The 5380-nt window shown below is 41.5% G+C and overlaps 1 pseudogene; it reads left to right on the top strand.

Annotated features, from left to right (window-relative positions):
* Positions 1-2519: 2519 nt before the first annotated feature.
* LOC102506825 lies at positions 2520-4745 on the top strand (annotated as a pseudogene).
* Positions 4746-5380: the final 635 nt, after the last annotated feature.

Below are 5380 nucleotides of genomic sequence, written 5' to 3'. Positions count from 1 at the left end.
TATATGATTATATCCATCACCACAATCAATTTGGAACATTTTCATTATCCGCCAAAGCAGCCACTCACCCCTTAGCTGTCACGCCTCTCCCCAGGTCCCCCCAGCCCCCCAGCCCTAGGCAACCACTAATCTGCTCTCTGTCCCTACAGATTGTGCATTCTGGACTTTCCATACGATTGGAATCATGCAATATGTGTCCTGTGTTACTGGCCTCTTCCTCTTAGCTTAATGTTTTCAAGGTTCATCCATATTGTAGATGTGTCAGTACTTTAATTCCATTTTTTAAACAATTCAGAAGTACATGATATAATTCATTTTTAATTTTTTTAAATTGAGGTTGACTTACAATATGACATTAGTTTCAGATGTACAACCTAGTGATTCAATATTGTTATCGATTATACTCCATATAAAGTTATTATAAAATATTAGTATTCCTTTTTTCCAAATAATACTTTGTTATACAGATATAGCACATCAGTTGATGGACATTTGGGTTATTTTTACATTTTGGCTATTGTGCATAGAACTGCTGTGAACATTTGTGTACAAGTTTTTGTGTGGATGTATGTTTTTATTTTCTTGGGTGTACACCTGGGAGCAGAATAGGGTAACTTTATGTTTAAACATTTGAGGAACTGCCAGGCTGTGTTTGAAAGTGTCTGCACCATTTTCCATTCCTGCCAGCAGTGTATGAGACTTCCAGTCGCTCCACACTCTCTCCAACACTTGTTATTATCTGTCTTTTTGATTACAGCCACCCTAGTGGGTGTGGAGTGCTGTCTCATGGGTTTGATTTGCATTTCCTGGGTGGCTAATGGTGTTTTCCTGTGCTTGTTGGACATTTGTATACCTTCTTTGGAGAAATAGCTGTGCAGATAGTTTGCCATAAAAAAATGGGTTAATTGTCTTTTTATCATCAAGCTGTAATAGTAGTTCTTTATATATTCTAGATACAAGTCCTTTATCAAATATAAGATTTGCAATGATTTTCTCCTATTCTGTGGGTTTTCTTTTCACTTTCTTCATGGTGTCTTTGGAAATACAAAAGTTTTAAATTTTGATGGTGTCTTAGTTTGTCTATTTTTTTCTTTTGTTCCTTGTGCTTTTGGTGTCGTATCTAAGAAACCATTTCCTAAGGTATGATTTTTTTTTTAAAGTCCTCATCTATCATCAGATTCCCCGCCCCCCTTTTCCATACTGCTGTCATCCTCTAATTTAGCAAGCAGATAACGTCTGTCCTTATGAAAGTGAGTAATAAAATGTTGACTGGCACAGGCTTGAGTACTGAGCGTGGTGGAGACAGCTAATTTCCTATCAGGTTTGCTTTTTTCCATGGTAATGAACTTGTAACTGTGTGCATGACTGCCCAGCAAGACCTCATTTCCCAGCAGTGACATGTGTCTTTGTGACCAAGTCCTCTTCAAAGACAGGGCCAGTCCCAGCCACACAGAGGACCACATGGTCCTTGAGAACGGCAGGGCCCCAGATGGAAGAGCCTGTGTCCCTGGATGACCACATGGAGAGAGCTGCCCGTTGGCCCAGAACACTCACCCCAGCCTCTTATATTAGAAATAAATATTTTTATCTCTAAGCCATTGTATCGGGGGGGGGGGCAGTCCTCACATTACAGTAGCTTCGACACACCTAAGATGTGAGATGCATGTTACTCTATACAGGGTTTCGTTAATTGTGAATTAATTGGTGTTTTTTGTGTATAGTCAGAAAGCCAGTACATCTATGCCATCCAATTCCCGGGCACAGTTCTTTATGGGATCGTGGTCAAGGGTACAGGCAGTGGCATCACTGTCCTGGGGTTCAAACCCTGGTCTTGGCTTACAGCGCATATGACCTTGGGCAAGTCACTTAATCCTCCTCATCAATCTGAGGTCAGTGTTTTCAACTTGAAAATTTAGCTAACAGTAGTACCTATTTCATAGGACGTTTCTGAGGATTCAAATGAATTAACACATATCTAGTGCTTAGAGAGAGGCTGGGACAGAGGAAGTCCTTGCCTGCCCTTATGTTTTATTATTTTACACCTTGATTAACTCCTAGTGTATGCCTTGCACACTGCTGGGTTTTGGGGCTAAAATTTTCTGGAGAAAATTAAGACAAAATTCTTTCCTCAAGGCATTGACAGTTTAATAAGGGAAGTCAGATTTAACATGGTTATATAATGGAGTTGGAACTCTAATTTGTTACAAAGTGTGTGGGATCTCAGGAGGACCCACTAGACCCTGGCTGTGAGTTGAAAAGCTTTAAGGATGGGTAGCGAGAAGGAGGGGAGCTTATTTTAAGAACTTGGCTGAAATTCAGATGCACCATTTCCCTAGCAGCTCCTGGCCACGGAATGACTGGTCACAGCCAGTGCCTATGGGAGGGTGCTCCTGACCCCGACATACAGTCTCCTAGGTGTCTAAAGCAGAAGAGAATTGTCTAGGTGATTCCCTGTGTGGAGCCAAGCCTTATCACAGTGTAAGAAGGAAAAATCACTGTCAAGTCCCCTTTAAAGCAGATGCTTAACACGTGATCAATCGCTTATGTGAGCAGAAGTAGTTCTGGTCGTCGTCTAACGTCTCGCTATAGCCGTTTGAGGGAAGAAAGAGGAAAATTACCTGGTATCGTTAGAGCTACACCAAAATTACATTGAGCCGATCTTGCCACCAAGAGCCCAACAGACACCATGATGCTAGGCACAGAAGGCAGGGAGGGGTTCGTGGTGAAGATCAGGGGCCTACCCTGGTCCTGCTCAGCCGATGAAGTGATGCGCTTCTTCTCCGATTGCAAAATCCAAAATGGTACATCAGGTATTCGTTTCATCTACACCAGAGAAGGCAGACCAAGTGGAGAAGCATTTGTTGAACTTGAATCCGAAGATGAAGTGAAGCTGGCTTTGAGGAAGGACAGAGAAACCATGGGACACAGATATGCTGAAGTATTCAAGTCCAACAGTGTTGAAATGAATTGGGTGTTGAAGCATACAGGTCCGAAAAGTCCTGATACTGCCAGTGACGGCTTTGTCCGGCTTAGAGGACTCCCATTTGGCTGTAGCAAGGAAGAGATTGTTCAGTTCTTTCCAGGGTTGGAAACTGTGCCAAATGGGATGACACTGCTGGTGGACTTTCAGGGGCGGAGCACAGGGGAGGCCTTTGTGCAGTTTGCTTCCCAGGAGATAGCTGAAAAGGCCTTAAAGAAACACAAGGAAAGAATAGGGCACAGGTACATTGAGATCTTCAAGAGTAACCGAGCTGAAGTCCGACCCCACTACAACCCACCTTGAAAGCTCATGGCTATGCAGCAGCCAGGTCCCTATGATAGGCTGGGGGGCTGGCAGAGGGTATAATAGCATTGGCAGAGGGGCTGGGTTTGAAAGGATGAGGCGCAGTGCCAATGGTGGAGGGTATGGAGGCTATGAGGATTATGGTGGCTATAATGATAGGTATGGCTTTGGATCTGATCAATTTGGAAGAGACCTCAATTACTGTTTTTCAGGAATGTCTGATCATAGATATGGAGATGTGGGTCCAGTTTTCAGAGCACCACAGGGCACTGTGTGCACATGGGGGGATTACCTTACAGAGCCACCAAGAGTGATATTTACAATTTTTTCTTGCCTTTTAACCCCATGAGAGTACACATTGAAATTGGGCCTGATGGCAGAGTGAGGCAGATGTTGAATTTGCTACTCATGAAGATGCCGTGGCAGCTATGGCAAAAGACAAAGCTAACATGCAACACAGATACGTGGAGCTCTTCTTGAATTCTACCACAGGCACAAGCGGGGGAGCTTATGATCACAGCTATGTAGAGCTCTTTTTGAATTCTACAGCAGGGGCAAGTGGTGGTGCTTATGGTAGCCAAATGATGGGAGGGATGGGCATATCCAACCAGTCTAGTTACGGGGGTCCTGCTAACCAGCAGCTGAGTGGTGGCTACGGAGGTGGTTATGGTGGTCAGAGCAGCATGAGTGGATATGACCAAGTTCTGCAGGAGAACTCCAGTGACTATCAGTCCAACCTCGCTTAAGAGAGAAAGAGCAATAAACAACTGCAACAGAAACAAAAGCTGTGCATTTATGGGAGTTGAATGGAGTGGGAGAGATGTCAGGCATATCCAGTGTGATTGGTAAATGGGAAATATCATTGATTCTGATCACTCTTGGTCAGCTAGCTTCTTTGTTTTCTTTTTCTTTCTTTCTTTCTTTCTTTCTTTCTTTCTTTCTTTCTTTCTTTCTTTTCTTTCTTTCTTTTTCTTTCTTTCTTTCTTACTTTCCTTCTTTCTCTCTTTCTTTTTTAAAGAAAACAAGCAAAAATTATGTTTAACAGTTTTGCATTACAGGCTTGCGATTCATGCTTACTGTAAAGTAGAAGTCAAGATTGTTTTAAAACTTCAAGCTCAGTAATTTTGAACACTGAAACGTTCATCTAGGATGTAATAACAAAGTTCAGTATTGACCATAACTGTTAAAACAACTTCCAGCTTTCCTCAAGTTAGTTACATTGTAGGAGTGTACCTAAGCAATAAGCATATTTAGGTTAAAGCAAGTTCACTTACGTTAAATGTTGCTCTTATACCACAATCCATTGAAAACTTTGGATGCGTGTTGAGAAACATGCTTTTCTGTAAAACTCAAATATAGGAGCTGTGTCTACGATAATAAAGTGAAAACATTTGGCATGTTTGTTAATTCTAGCTTTTTGGTTTAATATCCTGTAAGGCACGTGAGTGTACATGTTTACTTTTTTTAAAAAAAAAAAACTCCAAGACAATTTTGAGATGTCATACCAATACTTTAGGAGTTTGGTCATGTTGTTTGTATGAAGTTCTGAGGCTTTGATTTAAATCTTTCCTTGTGTTGTGATTTTCATTAGATGTATTGTACTAAGTGAAACTTGTTAAATAAATCTTCCTTTTAAAAACGAATAAAAAAATAAAGTAGATGCTTAAAATGTTGTTTGAAAAATACATGACCATACTCATAAACCGTTCTCCCCTCCCCTAGCCCACCAATATACTTGACTGGATTTGCTGCTCACTGTGCATCTACCAGCTAATTTATTTTCTAAGGCAAGATTGCTTTAATTATTTTACTCCCTGCTAAGAGAGGAGAGAATCTTTACATTGCTAAATATTTCACCACGGCAGTATTGTTTGTTTAAAGCCTGTGGGTTGTTCGGTAAGAAAATACAGAATGTACACTTCTAGCGCTATGGTTATTTCTGATTTTTAAAAAAATGTCTGGGGGAGAAGGAGAGACGGGGAGGAATTGGGTGGCTCAAAAGGTATTAGCAAGCCACTTCCCACAGATGAATTCCAAAACTGCAGTGAGTGATTCTAAAGCGGTCATTTGGCTCCCTCTGGTGGCCTTTTCCAGAAT

Source organism: Camelus ferus, chromosome 35 (genome assembly GCF_009834535.1).
Source record: "Camelus ferus isolate YT-003-E chromosome 35, BCGSAC_Cfer_1.0, whole genome shotgun sequence".
NCBI classification, from domain to species: domain Eukaryota; kingdom Metazoa; phylum Chordata; class Mammalia; order Artiodactyla; family Camelidae; genus Camelus; species Camelus ferus.
The sequence above is the reverse complement of the archived record's forward strand: the minus strand, read 5'-3'. Positions and strand labels throughout refer to the sequence as shown.